Source organism: Python bivittatus, unplaced genomic scaffold (genome assembly GCF_059951505.1).
Source record: "Python bivittatus isolate LINGU-HERP-01145 unplaced genomic scaffold, Pbiv_v1 ctg000970_np1212, whole genome shotgun sequence".
In the NCBI taxonomy this organism is placed as follows: Eukaryota; Metazoa; Chordata; class Lepidosauria; order Squamata; family Pythonidae; genus Python; species Python bivittatus.
The window spans coordinates 4597089-4610206 of record NW_028277121.1 but is presented as its reverse complement, the minus strand read 5'-3'; positions in this window follow the sequence as shown (position 1 = coordinate 4610206).

The following is a 13118-nucleotide window of genomic DNA, read 5'->3' as shown; positions in this document are numbered from 1 at the left end:
TCCCCTGCTTTAGGGAGGTGGGTGCCTGGGTGTTCCTTCTCTACAGGGGCTTGCCCCCCTTGTGGCCCCCCAGTGCTTGGTGTGGTGGGGGGTGTTCCGGGGGCAGTGTGTATGAGTGGAAACGTGTCCCTTGGCCTGGGAGGAGGAAGCAGGATGGGGGCAGCTGAGAGAACAGGCTGGAACTTCCAGTGGTGCTCCAGGATAGTGAGAGGCGGAGGAAAGTATGGCAGGAGCCAGGGGGCAGACAGCTCTTGAGGGCATTGGGTCTGGTCTTTCAGAGTGGTCCCGTTGTCCATTCCTCAGCTTCTGCCCTCAGGGCCCAGCTGTCGGATCCTTGGTGGTCCTGGGTTCTAGCTGCTGCTTTTGGACGCCAGGCCAGTGTATAATGAGGCTGCCTTTGTTCATGCCCTTGTCGTGGATGAAGGTACCAACGTGGTGTGTTTCACCAAGACCTGGTTGGGGTCAGAGGGAGGGAGACCTCTCGGAATTGTGCCCACATGGGTTTCAGGTTTGCCATCAGCCAAGACCACAAGAGAGGGGGGAGGGGGAGAGGTGGCTGTTGTTGTCCGTGAGCCCTTGCGGCCTGTCCCTGTGTGCTGATCTTGGGGTACACCTTGGTTTACAGAGGAGCTCTGGGAGATGATGTGCCAGAAGAGACCCCTGGAGCACCATTGGAAGAAGACTTGGAGCAAGTATGACAAACGTGGGTAAGAGTTCACATTAGGATCACCTTGTGACAAAAACTGTAGCGGAATGTCAATATTTTTCCACCCTTGTTATATCTACGGATAGCCATCCGGTGGCCCTGTTTAGGGCGACCCAGTCCCAACTGGGCAGGGATGGGCCACGCAACCATTTGCAGGGCTGCTATGGGGAATATTCTGGCTAACTGGCAGATGAAGTTGCTCAGATCGTCTCCAAGTTGGACTCCAGCTGGGCGGGTCCAGCCGAGGAGTCTGAGACTTGGTCTTATGGTACAGTCAGGTCCAGAAATATTGGGACATCGACACAATTCTAACATCCTTGGCTCTATACACCCCCACAATGGATTTGGAATGAAACAAACACAATGTGCGTTAACTGCAGACTGTCAGCTTTAATTTGAGGGTATGTACATCCAACTCAGGTGAACGGTGTAGGAATTACAAGAGTTTGCATATGTGCCTCCCACTTGGTAAGGGACCAAAAGTAATGGGACAGAATAATAATCATAAATCAAACTTTCCCTTTTTAATACTCGGTTGCAAATCCGTTGCAGTCAATCACAGCCTGAAGCCTGGAACGCATAGACATCACCAGACGCTGGGTTTCATCCCTGGTGATGCTCTGCCAGGCCTCTACTGCAACTGTCTTCAGTTCCTGCTTGTTCTTGGGGCATTTTCCCTTCAGTTTTGTCTTCAGCAAGTGAAATGCATGCTCAATGGGATTCAGGTCAGGTGATTGACTTGGCCATTGCATAACATTCCACTTCTGTCCCTTCAAAAACTCTTTGGTTGCTTCTGCAGTATGCTTTGGGTCATTGTCCATCTGTACTGTGAAGTGCCGTCCAATGAGTTCTGCAGCATTGGGCTGAATGTGAGCAGATAATATTGCCCGAAACACTGCAGAATTCATCCTGCTGCTTTTGTCAGCAGTCACATCATCAATAAATATAAAAGAACCAGTTCCATTGGCAGCCATACATGCCCACGCCATGACACTACCACCACCATGCTTCACTGATGAGGTGGCATGCTTAGGATCATGAGCAGTTCCTTTCCTTCTCCATACTCTTCTCTTCCCATCACTCTGGTACAAGTTGATCTTGGTCTCATCTGTCCATAGGATGTTCCAGAACTGTGAAGGCTTTTTTAGATGTCATTTGGCAAACTCTAATCTGGCCTTCCTGTTTTTGAGGCTCACCAATGGTTTACATCTTGTGGTGAACCCTCTGTATTCACTCTGATGAAGTCGTCTTTTGATTGTTGACTTTGAGACACATACACCTACCTCCTGGAGAGTGTTCTTGATCTGGCCAACTGTTGTGAAGGGTGTTTTCTTCACCAGGGAAAGGATTCTTCAGTCATCCACCACAGTTGTTTTCCGTTGTCTCCCGGGTCTTTGGGTGTTGCTGAGCTCACCGGTGCGTTCCTTCTTTTTGAGAATGTTCCAAACAGTTGTTTCGGCCACGCCTAATGTTTTTGCTATCTCTCTGATGGGTTTGTTTTGTTTCTTCAGCCTAATGATGGCTTGCTTCACTGATAGTGACAGCTCTTTGGATCTCATCTTGAGAGTTGACAGCAACAGATTCCACATGCAAATAGCACACTTGAAATGAACTCTGGGCCTTTTATCTGCACATTGTAATTGGGGTACTGAGGGGATATCACACGCCTGGCCATGGAACAGCTGAGAAGCCAATTGTCCCATTACTTTTGGTCCCTTACCAAGTGGGAGGCACATATGCAAACTCTTGTAATTCCTACACCGTTCACCTGAGTTGGATGTACATACCCTCAAATTAAAGCTGACAGTCTGCAGTTAAGGCACATTGTGTTTGTTCCATTCCAAATCCATTGTGGGGGTGTATAGAGCCAAAGATGTTAGAATTGTGTCGATGTCCCAATATTTCTGGACCTGACTGTATGTCTGAGATGAATTTGAACCAGTAACTCCACAAGGAAATGGACAGGGTTCTCCATCTGTAAGTTGGGCCATCTGTTTGTTGGACCTGGGTCCCTTTTGGGTTGTGAAGGCAGCCAGGAAGGTGATCTGTGGCTGGGTCCACATTGTGGTGTTGGCCTCTTCGACCAAGGGGATGGTACTTCTGACCTTGAAAAAGTAGTCTGCTCCTTCTCAAGATGCCATCAGCCATTCTGGACATTTATCATTCCATCTCCAATCTTCCCTTTTTGGAGAAGGTTGTTGAGAAGGTAGTTGGATTACAGCTGCAGAGAACTCTTCAGTTCAATTCTATTGAGACCAAGTGGTTGTGGATATTAAGGCCCCCTGGGTCCAGGAATATGACATCTTTAATCCTGGATTGGGTTGCACTTCCTAACTGAGGGGTGGCGTGCAATCCGGGGGTCTTCTTGGACTCATGGCTCCTGCTGCCATTGTTAACTGAGATTCACGTGTCGTTAAGCGACGACCCACCCCAATCCAAGCCATTCCTGACTTGCTTCCTCCCTGCCTTGAGCCTCAATAAGGTAAGGGACTGCCTCCAACTTCCCCCACCCGCCTATCTCCCCTTTCCCGTCTCTGCCCTTCTGGCTGCCCTGCACCCTGCCTTGTGGGTGGCAAGCAGCCCCAGAACCGCATGTGTTTATGAGCTGTCACTAAATGAGCTGGAGTTGGGTGTTTGGGTTGACATAAGAGTAACGCCAGAGACTCAAAGGTGTGACGCCCAAAGAGTGTGGAATGGAAGGCTTGAGGCCGGGGGAGGACTGCGTTCTCAACCTCCATCTGGTACCTCATTGGAAAGGGATATAAGTCCATTCCTGTCATCTGATCGTGTGGGGCTGGCTGACCTGACAAGGCTTCAGCATCTGGGTGCCAAGACCAGCACAAAACCTGTGAGGCATTGCTAGGTTTTCAGGGATCAGAAAGAAAAGAGGAGGCGACCCACAGCGCCAATTGAAGATTGGGAGGTGGACAGAGTAGGATCCAAGAATGTAGTCCTCTTGGATGCATCCTTAAACATTGGAAACAGTTTGGAGGGGAGCCCAAGACAAAAGAAAATGGAAGTATTCTTGGTAAATAGGTTGGCCACTGCATCAGTTAGAAGATGGAGCAGTGCGGCCCCCTAGTGGACGTTTGGAATGTAACATTTTACAACTGTGTTTTGTAAAAGGAATGGGAAGTGGGAGGAGGTTATGCGGGTTGATGCTTTTATGCCATTGTGGAGAAATAAGGGGCTGCAGGCACAGCGTAAGATTGCAGCTCCATGGGTTAAACCTAAATCAAAGGTGTTGCAAGATGAGGCGGGGAGGGAGGATTTTGAAACGCCTTCAGCTCCCTGCCTTATGCCCTGGGAGGCCAAAATGTTAATAACCAAAATCCAGAAGCTGCAAACCAAGGGCCACAGGTGAATCCCCCGCTGCCAGTGGAGGGTGATGGGGTGGTGGGAGGATGGGAGGCTTACGACCTAAGACCGAACAGACCTCCTCCGGGGCATTGCACAGAGTCTGGAACTCACCCGTCGAGACAAACGCCCATTCCAGGACAGCAGGCAGCCCAGGGGCAGGCTTGTTCATTACCTCTTCTCTACTGCTGATCTATACAATTGGAAAAGTAACGTTCCTCCATACCGGGAGGATCCAGAAAGAACGTATGATCTGATCAGCTCAATCTTTAAAACCCACTCTCCTAATTGGGCGGATTGTGAAAGTTTGCTATGGCATCCTATTGATGCCCGAGGAGAAGAGAACGGTACTTGACAAAGCCTGTTCAGTTGTTTGTACATGAACAAAGGAGGCGGCTGCTGGAGGTCTGCCGCAGAAGCCGGGCAGTTGGCAACACCCTGTGGCATACAGTATTTCTCGAAGAAGGTGGACCTAGGAGTAGCAGGGTGGCCAGCTTGCCTACGAGCCGCCACAGCCATGAATACCTTAGTAAAAGCTGCAGAAAAATTAACTCTTGGCCAGCCAGTGACTGTATAGGTACCACATTCTGTACTAACAATTTTGATGAAAAAGGAAGGATGTTATTCTGGGATAACAAAAGCAGCACCTGAGCAGCAGCGTCCCATAAGGCCCCTTTGCAACAAGCTTCGGGGGGGGGGCTTTTGCTTCACACTGTGGGGAAAAAAACCAGCACCCCCTTCTTCCCACCCTCTTTTTTCTCTCCCCCTGCTCCTGGGAACACCCCGTGGATGTGTTGGGGCAGGTGGACTGGCCCTCCTTGTCTGGGAGATGGGTAGACTGGCCCCACCTTCAGCTGCCAGGTAGACCAGGCCAGCCATGGTTCTCTGGAGCTAAACCTTTTTAGCTTTAAGCCTTTTAGCCTTAGCCGTCTGGAGCTAAAGCTTTGCAAAAAGCTCCTGGACAGCAGCACACCAAATGTTTTCATTCCAGAGGACTAAGGCTGGCCCATTTTACTCAGTGGCTAAGGGTGGGACTGGTCTACCCATGGGGAAGAGGGAAAAAAAAGAGGGAGCAAAGAAGGGTGTGCTGTGTTTTTGTTTTTCCCCCTGCAGCACGAAGAAAAGCCCAGCCCAGCCCAGCCCCACCCAGGAGCTTTTTGCAAAGGGGCCTTTTGGAGCAAGAAGACAGCAAAGGTCAGTTGGGGTGTTGGAGCGCAGGGTAGCAGGGGGCCAAGAGGGCAATGGTCGGGGAGGGAGATAGGCAGTTGGGCAGAGTTGAAACACCCCTGCGGTTGTAAGTGTGGGCAGGCTGCCAAGTGCCTGAATTTTGATCACGTGACTGCAGGGGCATTGCAATGGACATAACTCCGGGCACCAGTCGTAATTTTTTTAGTGCATTTGTAACTTCGAACAGTCGCTGAACAAATGGTTATAAGTCGAGGACTACCTGCTTAGGAAAATTATCCAGGTTGGTTTGTTATTTGTGTATCCCTTTTAATTATTAAGACATCAAGCCAGTTTCTTTTGAATGTCCAGTTTCTTTTTCCATGTCATTCTTGTAGCCTGACATTTTTAAATCCACTTTCAAATAAGTCTCAGTCTTGTCAGGTAAAATGTGTTCCTCTTCCATAACATCTTTTAAACGCAGTCTATCTATAGAGGCAGACACTCTTAAAATTAACTTACAGGTCCATTGTTCAAAAATACCCTTCAATATGTCCAATGTTAAAATGTTTTCCTTCATTCTGTATTTGTAAGTCGAATGTAAGTGTTCTCCTCCTTTAATTGTAATCTTTAGTTCCTTCTAGTTCCCTCTAGTGTCCAATTTTAAAAATCTTATTTTTTTTTTAAAGAATTCAAAACACCAAAAGCATTTTCCCATGGGAAGGGTTTTTATAATTAATTCCAAAATCTTATTTCAAATTTATCTGGCCCCTTAGTCTATTTGTAATTTTCTAAAACCAACATTTTAATCACCCTTTTTCTGTTTATTCCCCCCCAAAATTTTAAGTCCTTAAACTTGTATTTAAAACTTCTTTCGCTAAGGATTGAAGGAAAACTCACCTGGTGTTGTGAAACTTGTTGATCCAAAGGTTCCTAATAGCTGAAAAGCCATTAATTTCCAAAAGTGATTAGAAAAGGAAGAATGTGAACCCAGTTTGTCAGAGTCTGCACATTCATTCCCAAAGTTCAGTAAATCCGCTGGAGACTAAACAGTTCCATCAAAGATTTCTTTATTAGAAGTGCACAGCAGCATAGATTTTTTTTTTTTTTAATAAAATTTTTTATTTTTTACAACAAACACAAAACATACATAAACAAACAAGAACATAGAAAAGCATAAAAAAAAACATCTTCCATTTTATACCGTGTGTCAACCAGTTACCAACTCGTTGGTGCCCCTTTCATAATCTTAAATTCTCATATCATCTATTCAAAATATACTTGTGTACTTATCAATTAACAATTATTAATCATTCATAGCTAGTCTATAGAATCATTTATTACAAGAAATTTTAACTTTCAATAGGATTAGTAGTACATTTTCATCTATCGATTATATGTGTATATATATAATAATTGATATCAAATTTCTATTGTAAAATTTCCTAATCCATTACATTACTATATTTTCTCATCCAATCATTAATAAAACAAATCCCGTGTCATATAAAATTACTTATCTTCTTATTCTAATTTCAAATCTCAATTTAACTCATCTCTGCACATTCCATAATTTTCAATAACTTCCTCCTGCATAGGTACTTTTTCATTCTTCCAATTCTTAAAAGTTACAGTTCTAACCACTATCAAAACATACTTAATTCTTCACTACATGTTTCAACAAAAATGTCTCTAGTTTAAAATCTATATGTTACTTTATCCAACCATATATGAATTTTAGTCTAATCTCTTAAAACATTTACAATCAAATACAATTTTTAACTATATATCTCAGTTTTATACTTTATTCCAGCGCTTGCATAATTTTAAGTTCACCCTTTTCATTCAATATCCCAAAACATCTAGCTGTTTATTCCTTTTTCTATATTATTGGATAAGAGAAAGCAATAATAATAAATGTCCTTTCAAACATTCTGCTTTTTGAAGCTTCTGTCAGTTCCATCATTGTTGTATTCCCCTCATATTTTCTTTAAGCATCTGAAGTAGTTTCTTTCAATATTGTTTTAGTTCTTCTTTTTATACATTCTCTTAGTACGATTTTCCATTATAATCTTGTATAATCTTTTTCTCACCCTCAGTACCAAGAACAAGTCTGTCCCTCTTCATTTATCAGTTGATTAACCCTTTTAATTCTCAGTTTATAAGCCTCAAAATAATTCTGTTTAATGTTTCTGATTTCTTGTGCTATTTCTTCCTTTTCCATTGATCCCGTTTTATGTTTAATTAAGTCCATTTTAGCTTTAATATCTTTTTTTTCTTTTTTTTGCAGGAATTTCTGCAGCTCTTCTTCCAGTTTTTTATAGTCATCCTCGATAGTTTAAAAATCTTTTTCTGCATTGTGTTTCTCGTATAGTCTATTATCTTGTATAAACCTTCATTGAGTCAAAGGATTCTTTATCTTTGTTCTTGCCAAGAGAAAGAGAAAAAAAAGCAAAAGGAAAAAAAAAAGAAGAGGAGGGGAAAGGCTAGGTCTCTTTAAAAATCCAACTGGGGGGGGAATAGAGAGCAAAGCAGAGCTTCTAGCAGAAAGAAGAGCTACTGCCACTAATCAAGGCTCTTGTGACTAACTCAAACTTTCCATCTTGATATTTTCAAAGTTGCTTTCAACTCCACTTTCTTGTTTATAGTTATTCGGATGGCATAACTATAATGGGAGGGCGGAGCTGGCGTCACGGCGGTACGGCGGGCGATCCCAGGCTCCCAGGATCGCAGCCGATATCTCCCCCCCAGACGGTCCCGATGGACCTAAGCCATCCCGTAGAGATGGCGATCGCAAAGGGCGCGTCCCGCGGATCTCAGGGACGCCGCAAGTCCCAGATTGATCCCGGGAGAAGCTCTTGAAGCCGGCGGAGGAGAGGCAGCCAAAAATGGCTGCGAAAGCCGGGACAGCTCCAAAGTAAGAAGAAAGAGAGGGGTGTCAACCGGGTGAGATGGACCTTTACTATTCAACTATTCTTAGAGAACACCTTAAGTAACTTAAAGAGATTTTTAAAAGTGAAGAAAAGTGGATCAAGCGGCGAGATTGAGCCTTATAAAAAAAAAGGGGGGGGGAATCCTTTTTTTTAACTTTCCCTTTTTAGTGGAATTGGCAAGATGTTTTTCTTTTAAAAAAATATATTTTTAACTGGACTGGCTTTTTCTTTTCAATACTCAATAACTCTTTATATTAAGCCTCTTTTTTGACTAAGATTTCTTTATTGTTATAAGAAATTTATACTTTTTGATTTTGAAATGGGGAAAGTGGAGTTAAGAGAAAGTAAATGAAAGAAAGTTGCACTGCCATCTAGAGGCTCGACACAGTGCCTTTTTTCTTCCATTGTGACGCATGCTGAAGGACCCTGGGCTTTCTAAAAAGATAGTGGGATGTGCATGTTTATACATGTGCCGAGCAGCATAGATTGTTGAGTCTAACTCTACAAGCAAAACTGTTCCCTTTTTAAGTCCCAAGTTCCCCCCTTGCTCCTTTCTTTTCCCGCTTGAAATTCTTCGCGCCTTGCTCCGGTTCTCACAACGCTTGGCCTTGGAGATGCCTGTGTAGAGATAAAGATAACAGCACCTGGCCTCCTCTCCCCCCTTCAATGGCAGGTCAAGCAAGCGGCCTGCAACTAACATTCTTTCTATTAACTCTTTACTAGGCATAATAAAAGTAAATTAAAAGCAATCAAAGGTTATAGCTTGCGTAGATCCTGACATGCCGCCCTCCAGCAGAACGAATGTTCTCACATTCCAAAGATAATCTGAAAGACAGAAAATATATATACAGACAGTAAATTACAGAAGTTTTCATTTAGGTTTATCAGGGTATTTTGTATGGAACAAAGAAATGAGTTTGGCAACCCATTTGAGCTGTCAACCCATTCATGGTGTGTTTTAGGAAAATGTTTCCATTGAATTAGATATTGTAGTTTGTTTTTATATCTTCTAGAGTCCAATATGTTTTTAACTTCAAAATGACTTTGTCCTTCAGTCATGATGGGAGGTGGAGGTTCAATTGTTGGATGCCATGTATCTGATTGTTTGAAAGCTTTCAATAAATTTACATGAAAAACAGGATGTATGTTCCTATAATGTTTTGGCAAAGTCAATTTAAAAGCAACAGGATTAATAATCTTCTCAATGGGGAAAGGCCCAACGTATTTTGGGGAGAGTTTTTTGCAAGGTTGGGAGGATTTCAGGTTCTTGGTAGAGAGCCAAACTATGTCGCCTACTTTCCAAGGAGGGTTTGCAGAACGTTTTCTATCAGCAAACTTTTTATGTCAGGCTTTGGCTTTTTCTAGTGTTTTTACAATGAGAGGCCAGAGGTTTGTAATGTTAGTAATCCATTGATCAGCTGAAAGTTCAGGAAAGTCTTTTAATGGTAGTTCTGGGAAAGGAGGGAAATCCTGACCAGTGCAATTTTATAAGGTGTAAATCCAGTACTTTGGTGCACGGTATTGTTGTAGGCCATCTCAACGAAAGGGAGAAGTTCAGACCAATCATCCTGTTGATGATTAGTAAAACATCTTAAGTATTGTTCAAGTAATGAGTTAATTTTCTCAGTCGATCTGTCTGTTTCGGATGAAAACTGGAACTCAATGCCTGAGTCGATCCAATTAACATAATAAATTCTCTCCAAAACTTGGAAGTAAACTGTGGGCCGCGATCTGAAATTACCCTCTTGGGGGTGCCATGGAGGTGATAAACATGTAAAATGAACAATTTGGCGAGTTTTTTAGCATTTGGAATTGAAGTACATGGAATAAAATGTGCTTGTTTAGAAAAAAGATCAGTTACAACCCAAATAACAGTATTATGGTTACTCTCAGGTAAATCAACAATAAAGTCCATAGAAACCTCTTTCCATGGTTGTTGGGGAGATGCGACAGATTGTAAAAGACCCAAAGGTTTTCCTCCCCTCTTTTTTGACATGGCACATACAGGACACATAGATACATATTCAGAAATGTCTTTTCTCATGGTAGGCCCCAGAATTGTCGACATAACAAATGCAAGGTTTTTATAAATCCAAAATGACCAGAGGTTTTATCATCGTGGCCCCTTTCCAAAATCTGTTTACGTAGTGAAGCTGGAACATACAATTTGTCTACCATCCACCAGGCCTGCTGTTCATGGGTTAAAGTATTTTTATTGTTTTGAAACCATTCATCAGAGTCCATTGCAGCATTTAACTTCTGAAGCAATTCATTGATAGGAGCTTGCTTAGAAATTTTGGCTCGAGCTCTGGTAACTGCTACAGAGCCGGGTTGTGATTCAGGGATAACTGGAGCGATTACCTGCTCTCGCTGACTGTTGTGCTGAGGCAATCTGGATAACGCATCAGCCAAAAGGTTTTTCCCCCCAGGGATAAACTTTAATGTGAATTCAAAGTGGCTGAAAAATTGAGCCCAACGCACCTGTTTAGGAGATAACTTTCTAGGTGTCATAAGGGCCTCTAAATTTTTATGATCTGTCCAAACTTCAAATGGATGCAATGAACCTTCCAGGAGGTGCCTCCAGGTCATCAGAGCCCAACGTACAGCAAACGCCTCTTTTTCCCAAATTAGCCATCTTCTTTCTGTGGCAGTAAATTTACGAGAAATATAAGCACAGGGCCTGAGCGATCCCCCTTCATCATTCTGGAGTAAAACCCCTCCAGTTGCCACATCAGAGGCATCAGCTTGAATTACAAATGGCTGACTAGGGTCCGGGTGCTTCAGGATTGGTTCTGCAGTAAATAACGCTTTTAAAGCTTCAAAGACGTTTTGGCACTCCTCAGTCCAAATTAATGGGGCTCCAGGTCTTTGAGCTTTCGCTGTTCCTTTGCCTTTGGTTTTTAACAAGTCAGTTAAAGGCAATGCCACTTGGGCAAAGTTTGGAATAAACTGGCGATAGAAATTAGCAAAACCCAAAAAACTTTGTAATTGCCTTCTGGTTTTGGGAGCCTCCCAACCCAAAACATCTTTTACTTTGGAGGGGTCCATTTCGATTCCTGCATGCGATATGCGGTACCCCAAATAGTCCACTTGTTGTTTATGAAATTCACACTTTGACAATTTGGCATACAACTGAGCATCCAGTAGTTTTTTTAACACTTCACGGACTAACTCTACATGATCTTTCAAGTTATCAGAATAAATGAGGATGTCATCCAAATAAACCAATACTCCCCGATACAAATGTTCATGAAGCACCTCATTAATTAGCTGCATAAACACCCCCGGGGCCCCAGAAAGGCCAAAGGGGAGGACCTTGTACTCATAGCAGCCAAAAGGAGTGGAGAATGCGGTCATCCATTCGTCCCCTTCTCGAATTCGCACCTGGAAATATGTGTCCCTTAAATCCAGTTTGGTAAATATTTTCCCCTTGGACAATTGAGCTAATAAGTCTTTCATCAAAGGGAGGGGATATTTGTTTTCTTTACAAATAGCATTGAGGCCCCGATAGTCAGTACAAAGCCTCAAACTTCCATCCTTTTTCTCCCGAAATAGTACCGGTGCAGCCATCTGTGATTTAGCAGGCTGTATAAATCCTCTAGCCAGGTTGGTGTCTATAAACTCCCTTAGAGCTGCCAGTTCCTTTTGGGTCATAGAATATGTTTTTTTTTTTTTTTTTTGGAATTTAGCCCCTGGTTCAATTTCAATAGCACAGTCAGTGTCTCTATGGGGAGGCAGGGTGTCCGCTTCCTTTTTACTGAAAACAGCTTTCAAATCTCTGTAGGGTTTAGGAATGTTCTCAATGGACTCCGGGTCCAGGTTTTGAGTCTGACTCCTACTGCTTGCGATTGCAGCCGTCGCCCTCTTCCCCTTTTCTGGCTCAGATCCCAGATAGATTCCGTCTGCGAACTGCATTCGCCCTGTCTTCCAAAAGACTCGAGGGTCCCACCTTCTTATCCAGTTCGCTCCCAGAACTAGGGCGTAATTACCCAAAGGAGCCACTAAACATTTAAGAGTCTCTCGGTGGGTCCCCATTTGCAGTTCAAAAGGGTCAGTGCGGTACAGCACAGCCCCTCCCCCTGCTTGGGATCCATCCAGCTGGGTGAATATTATGGGAATCTTTATCTTTTTCACCCGTAGCTCTAACGCGTTGACCAGAATTGGACTGATCAAGCAGCGCGAGCAGCCTGTATCCATTAATGCAGTTAGTGTAGCGTAGCTTTGCGCTCCATTCTGGGCGCTGAAATAGTCACTTTTACGGTGGTAACACTCACCCCCTCGTCATCATCGGAATCGCTGTCCTCATCGTCCTTCGTCGCCGCCATATTGTTGGGATCAGGATCACCTGTGGTTCTCTGCTCCTTCCCCACCGAGCCTTCCTCGTAAATGACGAGATCTGGAAACAGCGACTCCGTCCCCGCAGCCGCGGTTCCCTTCTTGCCTTTACTGCCACTGGGTTTCTGAGCGGCTCTGGTGGGTTTCCTCGCCTCCCCCCCACGTGCAGTCGGCGGTTTGGTGCAGGCGGGCGCAAAGTGACCCTGCTCTCCGCAGCGGAAACAGATGCGTTGGGTTGCCACTCTGGGAAATTTCTCTTCTCCTCCTCTTGTTGGTAGTTTCTGGGACGCCTGCGCAGAACTGCTAGACTTCCAATCGAATTCCAGATCCACGGCTCTCCATTCGGCTTCAACTTCGCCGGCGTGCTCGATCCATCCGTCAAGGGTATGTGGGCTCCCTCACGCGAAAGTTAATTTCCATAGGTTGTGCTACATACCCTGCTGGAAGCAGGCGATTTTAAACTGCTCCAGCCAATCGGGCAGCTTCTCCGTGATGCTCCGAAATTGTAACCTGTACTCGCCAATGCTGCGAGAGCCCTGCCGCACTTTAACTAGTTGTGATCAGGCTCTCGTAACTTCTCCCGGGTCCTCAAATCTTCTACATAGAGCTGTTAAGAACCGGCC